The sequence below is a fragment of the Pipistrellus kuhlii genome, unplaced genomic scaffold (assembly GCF_014108245.1).
Source record: "Pipistrellus kuhlii isolate mPipKuh1 unplaced genomic scaffold, mPipKuh1.p scaffold_m20_p_3, whole genome shotgun sequence".
Lineage (NCBI taxonomy): Eukaryota > Metazoa > Chordata > Mammalia > Chiroptera > Vespertilionidae > Pipistrellus > Pipistrellus kuhlii.
The window spans coordinates 66007083-66027814 of record NW_023425529.1 but is presented as its reverse complement, the minus strand read 5'-3'; positions in this window follow the sequence as shown (position 1 = coordinate 66027814).

The following is a 20732-nucleotide window of genomic DNA, read 5'->3' as shown; positions in this document are numbered from 1 at the left end:
ATTATAAGATTTTATAATATGTTCTGTTATATGCCAGTTGCTTTAAAACAGACATATGAGATAGGTAGTACTATCATTCCCCAATACAGAGATGAGGTTTAATAGAATTAAGCAATTTGTCCAGTGTTCCACAACTAAGGAGCAGCATATCTCAGAAAGCCAGGCAATCTGATTCCGAGACATTATTTTTGATCACTAGGCTACTAATGTCTCTCTGCATTTATTGATTGACATAGTATATGTTTCTACTATATTATTTAATCATGCCAATTATTCAGGATACAAATTATAAAAATAAAATAAATAGCTGTATCTTAAAATATTAGCAGTAGTTGTGTCAGGGAGCAAGGATTTATAGTAATTCCAATTTATTATATGTCTCTTCATTGTTTCCTAATTTTCTATAATATTTTCATTCAATTAGAAAATATGAAATGCATATAAAATATTTAAGATATTGATGAATATATACATTAATATTTGAGAGAAAACATATACTCATAAATAAATATATCTGGATGGTTATTAATTAAAATATCAGTGTTTATATTTAAGTGCTAGATTACAGGAAAAATCTTTGTAAGGACTTTTTTATCTTTATATATTCTATTATTTTAAAGGTGAAAACACCTTAAATAAGCAATCAATATATAAAGAAAAAGAAAAAGAAAAATATAAGGTGGAATGTGCTTTGCTTGCATTGAAAGCTCAGTGTTTATAGGCAATGATGATTGCAGGATGGAAGCATAATTTTAAGCTTTCCTACCATTGCAGCAATGTAAACTATTTGAGTAGTGTACAGATAATTTAAGAATGATATAGTCAGTGTTCCCAGAGTAAGCAATTTTTATTCTGTTACCACAGCTGCATAAAGGACAACTCTCAACCACTTGCACAATTTTTTTAATAATATATCCTAGGATAATTACAGCATTTAGCTTAGTAGCATTCTCTCAAGACACAAACTAGGTTAAATTATTGAGGTTATCTTGCTTTCACTAATTCAATGAGTATAGATGTGTGTTTTCACAAATCAAAGAGAAAAAGCCATGCATCAAACATATAGGTTTAAAGAATTCAGAGGAAGTGCCATTTGGAAATTAGGTTAAGTTAAACTCAAGATTTATCTGTTTTACTGTTATTATACAAAGTCAAAAATATCATTGAGAGTATTTTTGATTTCACAATATTCTCGGTCATCAAAATATTTATTAAAAAATCTATTAAAAGTCCAACATGCTAACTTACCTGGGAAAAATATAATAGAGTACCATTGGATAGCTTCCACTAAATTAATGTAGAAAATTATAAACAAGCCTAAGCTGTTGTCATTAAAAATAAATAAAAACTGTACTAAATTAATTACAAGCAGAAATTGATGAGATCATTAGTGAGTAAAATTGAACCTTAAGCAAGGCAAAATCTAGTAAAACATTTTGGTTTTCATTTTATTTTCTTATAATTCATTGATGTTTTGGTCTCAGTATTAGTTAATGCATCTCATTCATTACAATTTAAATTTGTGTACACTAATTTGGAGAATTGTAAGGGTAAACCATTCCTATTTCCTTCCTTCTGAGAGTGCTCACAAATATCACATTTTCTCCTTATTTCTCTGATGGCAGGGTTCTTTTGTAAGGAGGCTGGCCCAATGTAAAACTTCCCTGTTGGTAATTCAGTCTATTTCTGTGGGCCCAGTGAGAAAAGCAATTTTGATTTTTCCATTATGTCCTTCCTCTTAACCTTTATTAGCAATAAAAAAGATATTTCAGTTCTCCATCTGCTGATCTTTTCTCTTGAATCTCAATTTGTCCAGGATCCAGGTAAGAAAGACATTTTTTTATTTGGCTTCCTCAAAAAATCTAATCTAGAGCATTTTGTGCATTAGGTACCGTATTTTCTGGAGTATAAGATGACTTTTGAAACGAAAAAAAAAAAGCCTGCTCAGATTGGCCAGAGTCAGAGAGGCGGTCTATTAAAAAAAAGAACTAGTGTTGCCTCGGAAGTGGGGGGTAGTCTTATACAGCGAATATAGGCCTAAACTTATGTTTTAACTGTAAAATTAGGGGGGGAGGGTGTCGTCTTATACACCGGAAAATATGGTATGTCAACTTGGCCATTCTATCTTTATATTTCCTAAGGAGAATCTTTCATACCTAGAAAAAATACTTAGTGATTAGAAGAGACTCAATTATTTTTAATAAATATTAGATTCATTGAATCAATTAATAACACAAAAAATCTCAATAGTGTATGTTTTTCTATCAGCAATCCATAAGTACTGCTTAAGTGTTCTGCATTCTACAAAGTGCTGGCATTAAAACAAATAAGACTCAAGTGACATCTGCAAGATACAGAATTGGAAGCCTGGGACTTTCTTTCCCACTATGGACAAATTGAATCAAAAGCAATTCACAGATCAATTCCCCTTGAGATATCCAGAAACTAGTTCAGAGGCTCCTACCAGCCTAGGTGATTGTGAAACCAGCCACATCAAACTGGTAGAAAAATTGGAAACCCTCTTGCCATAAACCTCACCCATAAGTGCCAGTGTCAGGTGGAAACCCACAGATCCCTTTTTCTCCCAGAGGAAAGGAACAGTTAGATCACAGGATGGTATACAGCATCCTATTGTCTTGGTGCTGCCTGATGTACTTTTCTAAGTGGCCTGTCTCAGAGTATGTATAGAAGTAATGTATGATAGATCTCTGGGACTGCAGAGAGCAAAGGCAGAAATTTGTGACCTGGTTCCTCCTCAAAGTCAATACAGAGGAAGTCAATGGAGAAAAGTCAAACAACACAGATACCAGCTTCTCCCTAGGGAAGAAAAAGTTAGACCACATATCCAGAGCTTCAACTTTTTTTGAGTGGTGCCATCCAAGAGATTGACTGTTTCCTCACCTGTTATGCAGCACTGACAGAACCTAATATACACTAGACCCTAGTGCTATTAAGAATGAAGGTGATGGTTTCATCTAGTGTGTGGGCACTCACCACAACTTATCTCTTCGCTCAGCACACAGAGCAATCACACAGAAAACAAAAACAAACCCAGATCCTACCTTTTCATAGGAGAAGGAAAGAATTGAACCATACATTCAATGGTGATAGGACCAGGCATATTCTAGATATTCTATTGAGAATGAAGAAAGCAGTTTGAACTATCAGGTGCTAACTAACTGAATCTCTTCCCCTCAGTCTAGCAAAAATACAAGCAAGTGAAGAATTTCACCTTCAAATTTCTCTCTAGGAAGAAAAAGAGTTGGATTGCACATTAATGTTCAAGTTGCTACCCAAGAGATTAGCTTCTGTCTCTCCTGTTTAGAGGGCCACTAAGAATAAAAATAGTGATTTAGGCAAGCAGAACTGAAAGTCCTAACAAAGCTCTAGCTAGCTCAATTGGTGAATGTCATTTCTGATAGAAAGCTAATCAGTGAAGACTGTGAGATGGCATATTTTAAAGCATGTAGATACTAACCTACAAAGAGTCAAAGAAAATGAAAAACTATGGAAACATGATCTAAACAAAGAAATGAAATAAAACTCTAGAAACCAACCCTAATGAAATGAAGATATATAAATTCTCTAAAAGAAAATTAAAAGTAGTTGTTATAAAAGTGCTGAGTGTCCTTAGAAAAGTAATTCATGGACAAGTGACAATTTCAACAAAGAGATAAGTTCTAAAAAAGAATCAACTATTAATATTGGAGTTAAATGGTAAAATACTTGAACTAAAAATTCAATAAATGAGATCAACAGCAGATTATAGGAAGCAGAAAAAAATTAGCAAACACAAAGACAAATACTTTGAAATTATCTAGTCAGAGGAGAAGAAAAAAAGAACAAGAATTCAAAAATGTTCAAGGGACCTATCAGATATACAAAAAAAAAATCAAATCAATATATACATTATGGGAGTTCCAAAAATAAAAATGAATGGAGAAAGGGAAAAAAAATTATTCAAAGAAACAATGACTTAAAAGTTCCCAAATCTGGGAAAGGAAAAGGGAAACCCAAAGAATTCCCCAAAATAATATAATTCCCCAATAATCCCATAGAGACACATTACAGACAGTTCCTGATTTATGGTGGTTCAACTTATCACTCATATTTTTTCAACTTTATGATGGTGCAAATGTGATATGCATTCCATAGGAACTGTACTTTAAATTTTGATCTTCTCCTGGGATAGTAAAATGTGGCATGACTCTTTCATGATGCTGGGTAATGGCAGTGAGTCACAGATCTAAATCAGACATGCAATCACAAGAGTAAATAACTGATAATCTACAGTGTGCTATAATGTTGCCAGCATTTTTGGATATTGTATTCTGAGTACATTTAAGCTTGGCTAGGCTAAGCTATGATATTCCATAGGTTAAACGTATTAAGTACATTTTGACTTATAATATATTCAACTTACAATAGGTTTATTGAAATGTAACCACCATGATAAGCTGAGGGCAACTATATAGTCCAATTATCAAAAGTCAAAGAGAATTTTGAAAGCAGCAAGAGAAAATTGACTTGTTATGTACAAGGGCTTCCCCATAAGACTATCAACAGATTTTTAAGCAGATTTTCCTCAAAGGACAGGAGGGGGAAAATTATTTATTCAAAGTGCTGGAAGGAAAGAAAATATTGCCAACCAAAAATATTATAATGGCAAAATTGCCTCTCAGAAATGAAGGAGAGGTAAAGACTTTATCAAATAAACAAATGCTAAAGCAATTCCTCTTTACTTGACCTACCTTACATGACATACTATAGGCAGCTCTTCAAGTTGAAACAAGCAAAAAAAAAAAATAAACAGTAACACAACAATGTAAAGTATAAAACTTCTTTGTAAAGATAATATATAGACAAATGCAAAACATTATACTATTTTAATAAACATAAATTTAAAGTATTTTAAATTATAATCAAAATGTTAAAAACAGAAGTATTAAAATAACAATAACTAAAATATTGTAATACCCTATATAATAAAGAGGTATTATGCAAATTGACCATCACTCCAACACATAAGATGGCCACCCCATGTGGTTGAAAATGACTGCCCCCATGTGGATACAAGATGGCCACCACAAGATGGCCTGCAAGGGAGGGCAGTTGTGGGTGATCAGACCAGCAGGGGAGGGCAGTTGGGAGGGACTAGGCTGGCAGGTGAGGGCAGTTGGGGGTGACCTGATCTGGAGGGGAGGACAGTTCGGGTCCAGGCCTGCAGGGGAGGGTAGTTAGGGGTGAAAGGCTGACAGTGGAGGGTAGTTAGGAAGATGGATAGAACAACCATAAAGAAAATCAATAGAGAAACAATAGACTTGAATAACAGAAATAGCAGACTTGAAAAACACTATAGTTCAGTTTAACTTAACAAACATACACATAACATTCCACTGAAAAACACTAGAATAACAATCTTTTCAAGCTTACATGGTGCATTCTGCCAGAAAAATTGGATATTATGTCATAAGTTTTATCTAATTTAAGATTAAATCATGCCAAGGATCTTCTTTTTTTTTTTTTTAAACACAATGGAAAGAAACTAGAAGTAAATACCAGAAGAAATAAATTCAAATATATGTGAAAAGTAAAAAAATATATGTATATGTTTTCAACAAACAATGGGTGAAAGAATAAATTAAAAAAGATATATTAGAAACTCCCTTAAGGAGATGAAAATGAAACCAAACATTTTAAAAATTATAAAGATGTAGAAAATGAGTACTAGAAGGAAGCTTTTAGTGATAAATATTTAAAAAAAGAAAAAAAAAGATGGAATTGGAGAACATCATGCTGAGTGAAATAAGCCAGTCAATGAAAGAGAAATACCACATGACCTCACTCACTTATGGATAATAAAGAACATTATAAACTGATGAACAAAAAGATAGATATAGAAACAGTAAAGCAACAAACAGACTGTTAAATTACAGCGGGGAGGATAGGGAGATATGGGGGAAATAAGAGATCAATCAAAGGACTTGTATACATGCATATAAGCAAAACCAATGGACAAAAAACTCTGGTGGCGGGGGACGGGAATGTACCGGAGTTGGGGGGGGGGCAATGGAAAGATATGTACACATATAATATCTTAATTAAAAAAAAGAAAAAAGAAATACAGAGAAATATTTTAAATAAACATTCAAACTTTACACCTCAAGGAACTAGAAAAATAAAAACATACTAAATCTAAAATTAACAGAGGGAAGGAAATAATAAAGATTATAGAAAAAATAAAAAATAGACACTAAAAAAATAGAAAAAAATAAAACTGAGTTGATTTTTTTAAAAGATAAACAACTGACAATTTTTAGCTAGACTATTTAAGAAAAAAGAAAAAGAACTCAAAAAATGAAATCAGAAATTAAATGGGAGACTTTCAACAAATTCACAGAAATAAGAAGGGATCAGACCAGCAGAGGAAGGCAGTTGGGAGGGACTAGGCTGGCAGGTGAAAAATAATTCATCAATAAATTATTAAAAATATTGTAATACATCAATAAATTGAATAACAGAAGAAATGGATAAATTCCTAGGAAAAAATACAATTTACACAAATTTATCATAAAGAAATAGAAAGTGTGAGCAGACCTATAAAGTAAGGAGATTGAATCAGTTATTAGAGACATCCCAACAAATAAAAGCCCAACTCTGGATATCTTCACTAGTGAATTCTAATTTAAGGAAGAATTAATACTTATCCTTTTCAAACTTTTCCAAAAATTTGAAGAAGGCAGACCACTTCTAAACTCATATGCTGAGGCCATCATTACCTTGATACCAAAGCCAGATCAAAAGTAAAGGCTAATATCCCTGATGAATACATAAGCAAAAATCCTCAACAAAATTGCATCATTATAAATTTAACAGAACATTCAAAGTTCCATACACCTTGATCATGGGATATCATGACAGTGGGAATGCAAGGGATACCATCACCATACACAAAATTCAAGGATGTAAGAGATACAATTATTCAAAATCTAAGCGTAGTTTTACATATATATATGTAAATATATGTACACACACACACACACACACACACACACACACACACACACAGGCTAATGTGATATACCATAATAATAGAATACAAATTACACAGTCATCCTATAGATGCAGAAAAAGTACTTAATAAAATTCAATATTCTTTCTTCATAAAAACATTTAACAAACTATGTGGGAATAGTAGAATATTACCTAAACATAATAAAGACCATCTATTAAAAGCCTATACTGAATATTATACTCAATAGTGAAATCAAAGGCTTTCCTTTAAAATCAGGCAAAGGCAAGTGCGGCACTCTACATGCTTCTATTATATATTAGAGGCCTGGTGCACAAATTCATGCACCCAGGTGGGGTCCAGCCACCCACCCCAATCAGGGCTGATTGAAATGAGCTGGCCAAGTGAGGGGCTCTGGGCTGTTGGCTGACCCCTGGTCAAACTCCTGATTGAGGGAAATTTGCATATTAGCCTTTTATTATATAGGATGGTACTAGACATCCTATCAAGAGCAATTAGTAAATAAGAAGAAATAAAAGGCATCCAAAGTGGATAGGAAGAAGTAATTTTTGTTGTTGTAGGTGACATAATTTTATATAATAAAATCCTAGACTTAACAAAAATCTTTGCGATAATAAATGTATTGAATACAGTTGCAGGATACAAAATTAACAAACAAAAATCAGTTGTGCCAGAACCGGTTTGGCTCAGTGGATGGAGCATCAGCCTGTAGACTGAAAGGTCTCAGGTTCAATTCCGGTCAAGGGCATGTACCTTGGTTGTGGGCACATCCCCAATAGGGGATGTTCTCTATCATCGATGTTGGTAACTCTCTATCCCTCTTTCTTCCTCTCTGTGAAAAGTCAATAAAATATATTTTTTTAAAAATCAGTTGTGTTTCTGCACACTAATAAGGAACTACTTAAAGAGGAAATTAGAAAAACAGTATCACTTACAATAGCATCAGAAATAATAAAATACTTAGGAACTTAAGAATCAACTTAATCAAAGAGATGAAAGACTTGGACACTAAAAACTATAACAATGATTTTAAAAATTAAAGGAGATATAAACAAATGGAAAGATATCTTGTGTGTATGGATTGGAAGTCTTAATATTTTTTAAAATGTTCATACTACTCAAATAGATCTACAGATTCAGTGTAACACCTATAAAAATCCCAATGGCTTTTTAAAAATAGAAATAGGGAAAAATGCATTATTAAATTTATATGGAACCACAAAGAAACCCAAATCACCAAAATATTCTTGAGAAAGAAGAACAAATCTGGAGGCAGCTTTCTAACTGATTTCAAACTATTTTACAAAGCTATACTAACTAAATAGTAATATACTGGCATAAAGATAAGCATACAGATAAAACAGAATATAGATCCCAGAAATAAATACAAGCATATACAATAAACTGGCCTTTGACAAAGGTACCAAAAATACAAAATGGAAAAGGACAGTCTTCAATAACTGTTGTTGGGAAAACTGGATAGTTACATGCAAAAGAATGAAATTGAACCCATATCTTACGCCTTATATCAAAATCAACTCAAAGACTTAAGTATAAATCTAAAATTGCAAAATTGCTAGAAGAAATCATAGAAGAAGAGCTTCATGACATTGGTTTTGGCAATGATTTATTTGATATAATATCAACATTATAGGTAACAAAAGCAAAATAAACAAGTGGGACTACATCAAACTAAGAAGCTTCACAGAGCAAATGAAACAATAAACAAAAGAAAAAAGCCACCTTTACAATTGGAGAAAATATATGTAAAATATGTATTTGATAAGGAGTCAATTTCCAAAATATAAAATAACCTCCAACTTAATAGCAAAATTACCCCTAGTAATCTGACTTAAAACACAGTCTAAGGACTTGAATAGACATGTCTCCAAAGAAGGCATTTAAATGGCCAATAGGTAAGATAAATATTTTTAACATCATTCATTATTAGGAAAATATAAATCAAAATCATAATGAGATAGTGCCTCACACCCACTGAAATAGCTACTATTAAAAACAAAACAAAACAAAACAAAACACACCACCAACAAATGAACAAATGTTGGTGAGAATGTGAAGAAATTTGAACCCTTCTATCATACATTGTAGAGAAGAATTCAAATGGTATAGCCTCTTTGGAAAACATTACAAAAGTTCCTCAGAAATTTTAAAAAAAAACCTTTCTTATGATCAGCAATTATACCTCTGGGTTTTATTCTAAAAATAATTGAAATCAGGATCTTAAATAGATATTAACAGTCCCCTATTTTCTGCAGCACTACTTATAAGAGCCAAATGTGGAAACAACCTAAATGCCCACTGTATGAATAGATAAGAAAATATGTTATGAATACATACGAAATGTCATATTATTCAGACTTAAAATCCTGCAATATATAACACCATAGATAACCCTTAAGGACATTATGTTAAGTAAAATAAACCAGTTGCAGAGTGAAAAATACTGCCTGATTCTATTTGTAAGAGATATAAAAATAGTTAAACTTATAAAACTAGATAATAGAATGGTAGGTGCCAGGGACTGATGGGAGGAAGAATTGGGAGTTAATAATCAAGGGGCACATAGTTTCAGTTATTTAAGATAAAACAAAGTTCTAGAGAACCACTGAACAATATTGCATCTATAGTTAACAGTCCTGTTAGAAGAGACTGAACATAAACTGTGCACCTATGGATGAGGACAATGGGGGAAGGGGAAAGGGCAGAGGGTGGGATGGGAACCTGGTGGAGGAGAGCAATGGAGGGGGGGAAGGGGAGGAACATTTGTAATAATATGAACAATAAAAATTTATTTTTTAAAAAAAGGTAGATCTCATGTTAACTCTTCTTCACACACACACACACACACACACACACACACACACAAAATCTTTGGCCCAAAAAATATCAGTTGTAGAGAGTCAAATTTATATGAATTCACAAGCAGATATTTTATTCTCCCTAAAAATTTAGAGCTAGAAACTAACTTTTATGGTGCTATGGAGTTTTTACAAGCACAAATATCAATAGGAAGCATAATAGTTGAAATCTGATACATTCCTTTTTAATATACTCTTCTGCTATATGGGTGTGTGTTTTCCCCTTCTACTGACCTACAGGCATTCTTCTCTCATTACTCTCATTACTTAATCTTCTTTATTTCTAAGGAGTTGGTGTCTTTGAACTTTTCTACCTATTCCATGACTTTTTTCCCTGAGAGCTGTTCCACAATATACAGGTGGAAGACTAATCTTAATTATCACTCTCTGGTGAAGGCTGATTAAACCTATTACCATGAGTGAATCCTTTATCCAACTGGATCAAATAAACTCCTTTGATAATTAGCAATTGAAATTCAGAAATCCTAGTCAGTCTCTTTTATGGACTATACTAGTAGATGAAAAACTAGCAACTGTAGGAAAAACAAACTTCCAACCCATAACCCAGTCTTCAGAATGGGAAAACTAGAGCAAATTTATTGAAACTAGAAAGAGAGCTTTGACAAATGTCATCCTTCTAGTTCCTAGTGCCTGTCTTTGGAAAAACTGAGTTGAACTTCCAGGTCTGATTCTCTGAGATATTTGTGTGGGATTGTGTAACTTTTAGTCATAAGAATATTGACTTGGAATTTCTTTCTTGTGCCTCTTTCTATTTTCTTTGACTACAGCTTTGCCCTTTCTAATTCATCCTCATTCTCTCTCTCCACCCACCTCTCGCTTGCTCTCTCACCCTGACAGAACCTCTCTGACATTTTATCTTCCTTTCCCTCTTGTGTTTTTATTTCTATTCAGGCTTTACCTCTCTTTTTCTACTCTATCAGCCTTTTCTTTCTCTTGGTAGGTTTGACTGGTATCTTCCCATTCTTAATGTAATTCTCCTATATCATTTCTAGGTTTATTTTTATTTTACTTTTCTTTCTTACCATTTCCACTCGAAGTTAATGTGTCTTCAATTTGAGTGTTTTACCTGTACTTGGTTCTTTGTTTAGGTTTTTAAAATTCTGCAACTTCCAATCTATGTGAAGTAGAAACCTACAATGTTATATTATTTAGAAAAAGGAAACAAAAAAAAAAAAAAAGGAAAACCAAAGAAGAACTGCTATTTTATATCTAAATATATAAATATACAATTAAGGAACAGGTACATAAATATTGTGTAATATTTTTCTCATCAAGACAACAAACCAAAATACATTTCTTTTTCTTTTTCTTATTCTTTTTCTTTTTTTAGTTAAAGAAAATGAACCCTCAAATGTGTTGAGGTCATTGTGCCATAATTTTAGGGTAGCAAATAGACCCAAATAATCAGGTGGCACTAAGTGTGAAGTGAGTTTTGGTCTTGTCCTCAATTAAAAGCATCACTATTACCTGTCATTCAGTGTTCTCCTTATAGAAGCTGAAAATATACTTATGAGTAAAATTCCCATGATAGTAATGTTTATAGTCATTTCTGGGTTAAAAAAAAAAAGATTTATTTCACTTTATGGGAATGTATTTCCTGATATTTGTCCTTTTACATTATAATCAAAGGGCTGTAGTGCCAAATGTAGGAATTTCTCCAGGAAGGCAGACTTTAAGTGATTATATAAAGTTCTAAGCAAAGACAACCTCTATCATAAACCCTAAGTATCAGAAATCCTTTGCAGATTACCTATTGCTAAATATAACAGGTTTCTGACTACTGGAATTAATGGAGATTTTGAATTGTTTTGAAAGTATAAAATACATAGGTATGCTGATGCCAATAATTTGCACCCAAAGAGGTAAACCTGTTCAAATCATATCCATAGATGTTGATCATGTTTTATATTTTTTTACAAACAGATGATGAGTTTTGCTGATAAATATAAAAATAAAATTGGTTTTCAGATGCATAACTTCCAAACTACCAGATATGAAAATTGGCCTGAGTAATCATGTAACTCTCTATGCCATATTTTGAACTCCTCACACAGCAACCAGTGAGTCAAATATGCTTATTTTGCTATTGTTATTTAATAAGGTATAATGTTATTTTTTTTTAACTTCACTTGAGAATTTTTTAAATTGACTTTAGAGAGAGGAAGCAAGAGAGGGGGGAAAGAAGGGAGACAGAGAAACATTAATTGATTGCCTCTCATATGCACCCCAACTGAGATTAAACCTGCAAATTTTGGTGCATGGGATCACAGCCCCACCCACTAAGCAATTTAGTGAGGGCAAAGTATAATGTTATTTTTTAATGCTAGAATATGATGTGAAATTATTTAGCTTTTTTTACACTTACTAACTTTTATTCATTTATAGATATACAAATATTCAAAAATACTTGCAAAACCTTCTATGCACTGAAATTTTATGATTTAATCATAATTTCATTTAAGTGTCTGCTCAGATATCTCTTCTTCAGAGAAGCTTTCAAATCTAGCTTTTCCAAAAGAGTGTTCCTGTTGCCTTTTCTTTTTTAAAATATATATTTGAATTGATTTCAGAGAGGAAGAGAGAGAGAGAGAGAGAGAATGATAGAAACATCAATGATGAGAGAGAATTATTGAATGGCTGCCTCCTTCACACCCCATACTGGGGATCAAGCCTACAACCCAAGCATGTGCCCTGATCAGGAATTGAACTGTGACCTCCTAGTTCATAGGCCCATGCTCAACCACTGAGCAAAACCGGCTGGGCTCCCTACCGCCTTTTATACCTATATCTTGCCTTAGTGTTCTTCATAATCATATCATTTCTTTATATGTAAATAGAGGTTATCTGCCTATTGCTCCTGCTCCATCTAGAATATTTGGTGAATGAACGAATCATAGCATCTACATTAATAAAAGAGAAACATGCAAATTGACCTTATCTCCTCTATACCCACGAGCCACACCCACGAGCCAATAAGGAGCGAGTATGCAAATTAACCTAACCAAGTGGTGGCAGCCATGGAGCTGGAGTGAGCAAGAGGCATGGGTTGTCCTGGAGATGAAGGAAGCCCAGCTTCCCACCCGCCCTGTCTGGTCCTGACCTCTGTTCAAGGCTACAACGTTTCAAATATAAAAGATAAGTAAATCTCAGATACTTGCTTCCAGTTGGCCCTGGCCTCTGTTCAAGGAGCTGCTGGGGAAAAAAAAAAAAAAAGAAAAAAAAAAAAAAGTAAAGAAAAGAAAGAAAAGAAAAGATATAAAGGAGGAACTGGAAGCTTGGGTCACTGGGATTGATCAGGCCAGGATATGATGGCATTTGTGGCTGATCAGGCTGGTGGGGGGCCTGGCAGGTTGGGGTAAGCAGACCAACAGAGGGGCCAGTTGGAGGTGAGCAGGACAGCAGGGGGCAGTTTGGAGTGAGCAGGCCTTCAGGGGGCAGTTAGGGGCAAGCAGGCCAGTTGGGATGGGAGGTGGGGATGAGCAGGCTAGCAAGGGTGGCAGTTGGGGGTGAGCAGGCTGGCACAGGGGGCAGTTGCGGGTGATCAGGCTGGTGGGGGGTCATTTGGGGGTGATCAGGCTGGTTGGGGGGGTATTTCAGGATGAGCAGATTGGCAGGCAGAGTGGTTAGGGGAAATCAGACAGGCAGGCAGGCAGGTGAGCAGTTGGAGCCAAGAGTCCCAGATTGTGAGAGGAATGTCTGACTGCAGGTTTAGGCCCAGTGCCTGTAAACTAGCAGTAGGACATCCTTTAAGGCATCCCCAATTTCATGCACCAGGCCACTATAATGATGAAAATAAAAGAGATGAAAGTAAACTCAATAACTTACAATAGGAAGGTTTTTTAATAACCTAGTAAATATCTATAACTTAAACCATTAAAATGATGTCTATTTTGTAGTAAAGAGATATTTTTGTTGTAACATTATATGAATAAATCAAGACCTAGAATTACATGAAATATGATCACAACAGTCTATAAACACATATACTTAGAAAAATAGACTGAGAAGAAACAGCCCAAAATATTTATAGTCCATGTGCTTGGATGGAGACATCATGTAATTTTTTTTATCTCTAAATATTTTATAATTATTATTTACTATCTGTTTTCAGAATAAATTATGCTAAAACAAAGGGAAGGAGAAATGAAATATAGTAGTTGTTGAGTATTATACAGAGAGATTATCTATCTTGCTAAGATACTGTATATATGAAGACTTTAATCAGTAATAATAGTACATGATGTTTTTTAATATTTGCTGTGCAGGTATTGTTTGAAATATTTTACAAAAATCAAATTGTATAATTCTCAAAATTACTAAATGAGATCAATATTATTATTATTATTATTACTATTATTCCCATTATATAGACCAAAGAGGGCACACTGCTTCCCCAAGTTAGCCAGCCAAGAGATATTAGACCTTGAATTTGATGTCTAGTCTGATTCAGGGTTTGTACTCTTCTGATTTAAAATAAGAAAGAGAAGAACTGTTTCTAAGATAAGAATAAAGGAGAAAATATCAATTCTTCCATAAATTTATATATTTTAAACAAAGCAGAATAAAATGCATTGTTTATAATTTAAAGTAACTCACTTTGGGATTAGTCAAGTATATAGAGCAATCTTGAATATTTGGACATAAATGGATAAGTTACTGCTAGAATGTAAATTGGTAACTTACAGAACGTTTTATTTTATTTTTTTATTTTTTTATTAAATATATTTTATTGATTTTTTAGAGAGGAAGGAAAAGAGATAGAGAGCTAGAAACGTCGATGAGAGAGAAACATCGACCAGCTGCCTCTTGCACACCCTCTACTGGGGATGTGCCCTCAACCAAGGTACATGCCCTTGACTGGAATCGAACTCGGGACCTTTCAGTCAGCAGACCTACTCTCCATCACTGAGCCAAACCGGTTTCGGCCAGAACACGTTTTATAACTATAGTATTTTGGTGACATGCCAGCATACTCTGCATAGAAACTGACCTTAATAACTCAGAGTTATGTATACACAGAAGCATATAAAGTCTTACATTTTCTTAGAAATATACGTATGTATTTATATCACATTAGAGCTTTGTGTCTCAATGCCGTTTTGAAGTGGTCTGAAAATTCTTTCTATGTTTAACTTTATAATGTTCTTTATTAAATGGAAATTTGAAATTCTTTCCATATAAAGTTACAAAACATCTGTAACTCTACTGTTATGTGGTAAAGAACATGCGCTTCAAAATTAAATTGGTTTGGGTTTAAATTGCAAATCAACATTTCACGCTATGATAGAATTCATGGGAAACAATATCCAGAATATACTTTATAATGGAAGTTCAAGTAAGAGACTTTAACATTTCCTAATGTTCAGAGTATAAGCTTTTGCAATGCCACAGACCTACATAACCCAATTGTCATTTTCAAAACCAAAAATTCTGGATATTTATTACTTATTAATAGTAACAAATGGGATAATTATATAACTATAAAAATGATTGAGGATCCAGCTGACAGTTGAAAATGCCTTTACAAAACAATATACCTGATTCTTTTCTCAGTGAAAACAGTTCAGGAAATTTAATTTAGGATGCCAGGTGGCACAATAGGTTAAACATTAACTTGTCTCCTCTGGAAAATTAAATTTGAATTTGGCTCTGGTCACAAATGAAATGAGTCATTTGGTGCATGCCACTAAGGATACTCACAAAGCCAAAATGACATTTCATTGAAAAATTACCTGTTAAGAAAAATGTCTGCAGTCACTGGGGAGTTTTCAAGAGAAATAAACAAGTGCACAGGGTGAAAAGAAAGGGATCTGCGGGGCTCTTGTAAGTTATGGGTTTGTTGAGACTGAGCAGGAAGGAAAGTGCTATAATACTTATGAGCTCACATTCAGCCAGAAAGTCTTACATTTTAGCCTGTACTTCCTATTTTTTCCCAGTTTCAATATCCTAGGGGATTATTCCACTTATTTTCCAAAGGACATTTGCTCTTTTCCTTGTCACAGTTTTAGCCAAATGTCAGTTTGTATCAAATTATCATGGATTACTGAGCTCTCTGCAAGGAACCTTCTGATTGTGATTTTGAACCATATGTTTAGATCTTTCTGTTCTTTCAGGTAAATAAATAGTACAGTTATAAGTCATATTCTCCCCTTGTGAAAGCACTAACAAAATGTCAAATTGACAGACTTCAAAGATAAACTTACTTTGATATTAATGCTTTTTATTTTCGTCATCACATTCTTGTCCAAATAACAATCAGAAGCAAGTATTTAAATAGGTAATGAGATTAATAAGAGGGGAGTCAAATTCAGAAAACAAACAAGGGAAGCCCAGTTCTCCCATATTTATTATTGGAGAAATATTGTACACAAATATTGAAATCACTCTAATTCCTCATATTTCAGGTGCTTTGACCTGGATTCTATATAAATAGACACTTCCAATTCATTATTTTGGGGCTGGCTAATTTGAGCCAGGCTGAGTCCCTTTTATATTCTGCTACAAGTAAAATGCAAACAATACCTGGCTATTCCATGATGCTTTTATGCCTCTGCCTGATAATTGATACCTTCAAGCTCTAAACCACATGTGTCAAACACAAGGCCCGCGGGCCAAATCCGTCCCGCCAGGCCTTGCAATGTGGCCTGCACCGCGCTGTCATCACTGCACTCCGCTGCGTTTCCATCACAACAACAGTTTATGACTGTTCAGTAAACCATTCGGCCTGCGATTTAGGCTGGATTTTAGATTTTGGCCCCTTCTCTGATTGAGTTCGACACCCCTACTCTAAACAGTCCTGGGGTCTAATCTGTTAGGCCTGTTTCAGGCTGGTGCAAACTGAGGTGGTCCCAGCCTACAACTGTACTTAAGCAGGCAAATTCCAAACCATTCTATACTCCATCCCTGGAGAAAGGTTATGATAAAAATGTATGTATGTCAAGGCTACTTTAAAGACAAAAATATACTCGTAGCATCCCTGGATTTTATTCCCAATAGTACTTACTAGGCAAAAGTCTTTGCTTAGCAATCTTATTAGAACTTAAACAAAGGAACTAACTTCATTTTAAGTAGATTAAGATAATAGGGTCATGCAATAAGATCTACAATTTTAAAAAAAGTCAGAGGATCTGCATATATATTTTTACAGAAAAGAACGAATTGGCCTTCTGGCACAGTTTACTTAGAAGCAATGGCCCTAGATTTATTAATATCCTGTTCACAAAGAAAAGAGAAGATATGGCAATTGGGATTATGAAAAAAATAGCAAGTCACAGCAAATACACACATATAAATGAATACACCCAATTCTTCTATAAAGAAGAGGGACAAAAAGGTGAAACTAGGTTTGTCTTTTATATGGCAAAAAAAAATTACCTCACTATCAGTTTTTCTTATGAACCTAACATCTAAAAATTATATTTGGTTTTGTTTGATAACATGTAATGCAACATTCTCGAAGGAGAGCTCAATGTATATAAATAATAGGAAAATTAATCTGCAACTTACAACTGAAATGAATGAAATTATTATTTTGCTTTGATTATTTTCCAATTTTTACAGTTTAACTTGAGTCTGGAAACTATACAAATAATGAAAGACAAAGTTGGCAATACGTATTGTCACACTTCTAAGAGATAGATATTGAGCTTGAGACACGGTAAATAAAAATAAACATTCTTAGGCCTCTGCATGATCACATATTATTATCTTAGACATTCTGGAGGCAAATACTACTTTTCAATGATAGGTGTAAAATTTTTCAATTTACTGTCTAAATATTTTTCTGATCTACCAAATTGAAAAGCAGTTGGCAGTTTTATTAAACATTAAATCCAGGCTTAGTTTTTCAGAGCTTGTTTTGTTACCTTTAAAATAGAGTTCCAAACATTTAAGCAGAATTTTTGAAAATGCATTAAATTTAATACTGAACAAAATAGTAACTTTGTGGGACTTTCAGAACATATTTCCTCAGTCAGATCATTGTAGAAGCCATTTCTAAGAATTGGAAAGAGGGTATTATATCTGAGTTGGGATAGCATCATAATGAAAATATAATATCACTGTATTTGTATTTTCTAATATTAAGTTTTTTTCTGAGATTTATGATCTAATTCAATTAAAGACATTCTACCAGTATACCCACTTCAATAAATTTGTTTTAATATATTTCTAATTTATAAAATATACTTCCAGTTTTGCAAAAAAACAAACAAAAGATATTTGACTTTTTTCAAACAATTGAATTATATAAATCCTTTGCCTAAACTTCTTCAGTGAACACCTATTGCTTTTAAGACAAAAGATTATGTATGCATTTACCCTTGTTTTTTTCACGGTTCTTGGTTATAAGCACGAAAACAACTCTGCCTGTTTTATTGGAGGAATCTACACTAATATTGGGTAGCTAATGGACAATCTTGGAATACACATAGTGACAAGGAAAGTCTGTAAGTACAAAAATAAAAAAGGATAGAAATCATCTTTGATAAATAACAGTCTATGGAGGCAGCATAGCCTACCAGTTATGACTATGAACTATGAAGCCAAATTAAGTGGCTTGAATGCTGGGTTTACTGCTTCTATTATGTGACTTGTGTATACTTAAACTTGCTGTGGCTCAGATTCCTTTATAAATAGGAATAATATACCTAATTCATAAAGGTCTGTATTATTAGGTTAGAGATATCTCTGTTCCGGTAACAAACAACTCCCTGAATCTCACTACCTTTAGATTCATTTTATACTCAGGATATATGTTCATTATGGATTGGCTGAATAACAGCTGTGCATTGTTGTCATGCTCACTCATATATCCAGGCTGAAGGAGGAGCCATTCTATTGTCAATGGCCATAACGAAGGTGCAAGAGGGCCTAAAGGTATCATATTGGGAGCTAGTTACTAGGGTTAAAGTGGCATGCATGACTTCTATTCACAACTCATGGGCCAAAAATGATCATTTGATTACAGCCAACCAGAGGTATATCAGGGAGTGCAACCCTACTATGAGTCCAGAATATTTGGCAAAGAACATCAATGAATAATATAAGTTTCTAAATGAGTTAAATATCTGTAAAACACTTAGGGGTATACTTGGCACATAGTAAGACCTATATGTGTTCTTCCTAAGTAATAAAATAAATAGTCATGGTATTTTTTTGTCTGGATACAGTCACAGCTAACTTTTATAAATATCAACAATCTTATTGCCTTTACATCACTCATTTCAGATACAATGCTCAAGGCTGAACTTTTAATACTTGGCTATACCTTTGCTGCCATTAGGTACCATTTCCCTCATTTTCCATAGTGAGAAATGGAACAAATATTATACATGATCTACCAGTGTAAGGAGGGTTCAAAGTTAACAGTACCCCACACCATGAAATGTGTACACAATTGCCCTTTGGATGCCTGTGGTTTCCTCATACATTGTTCTTCCTATTCTACATTTCTAAAAATAATATTCTACCATAATAACACAACCAACTATAAAACTGCAAACATGTCTAATTTATCCCACAAAGGAAAACAATCCAAAATCTTATTAGTTATTGCAGATAGCAGCAATAATCTAGGTGTCTAAGCCTAAGACTTCTAGGTGACACCCCTTTATTTTCTTAAGTCTATGATTATCCCATCTCAATAAAAATGATCTATAAATGCTAGGGGAAGAAAGAGGGATAAGGAAAGAATATAAGCACAAACTATCATCCTCTTTTTCTTCAGGCACAGTCCGTTCGTGTCATGAAGCTAAGCTACAGTTGATATTTATGATTTTTGTCTCTACTGCCAATTCATTATTACTTTTGCCTGTAGCCAGAACCTTTACTGTGTTTGCTTTGTTTGTTTGTTTTAACTTGGAGGGAATCTCAGAATATTCTTGTGGGATCTGAGCCAAATAGTGATTCTACTTGTAATAGTCTTCCATTATTCTTTATCACGGAATAGGTGATATTAGGGGAATTTCTGATTGTATTCATGCTTTAATTCAGTAAATATGTATTTGTTAAATAACTGATAGACATTGTTGTATATTGTAGGATACACTGGCGAACAAAACAGACAAACATTTTGTACTTGAGTCTGTTGTAGTCAGGCATGAAGTAATGTATAATAAAATATTAAACATAAATAAGTATATTTTATATGATGATAGAATGTAACAAGTATGAAAGAGAGACTATGTAAAGGAGCATAAGGAAGGTTGGAATTTCTGGAACCAGGACATAATAATCCACGATTTCTTAATATAGGTCCATAGCTCATAGCAACCTTGTAATCTTTGTCTTGGGATTGTTCTCTAATTCTTACCCATGATGGACCCCAAATGGCTGAGTAGCAGTATCAATGTTTAATTGATGTAGATTTTTTTTTCAGTAACATTTTTTTAAAAAGTGAATGATTTGGTTTCCTAAGGATAGGCACCATGTCAAACTCTACACTCAGAGACTAGACACATGGGTTCTAGCTCTGAGAGAAAGACTGTATATATAGACACCATTTACCATGTTCTCTAGGCATAAAATCATATCCAAACCTAAAAATTATTTGACTACTTGTGCTGGATAAATTAATTTTAATAGAAAAATCGTCATTCTATAACACTAGTTTCTCCTTAAAAACATACACATGCATATTTTTATTGCTTTCAGAGAGGAAAGGAGAGGGAGAGAGAGATAGAAACATAAGTCCCCTGGCCTGGTGCTGGGCAGGTAGCACAGCCTTGGTCCCGGGCACACGTCAGGCGAGGGGTGCAGACTCAGGTCCCCCCCCCCCCCCCCCATGCACTCTCAGGTCC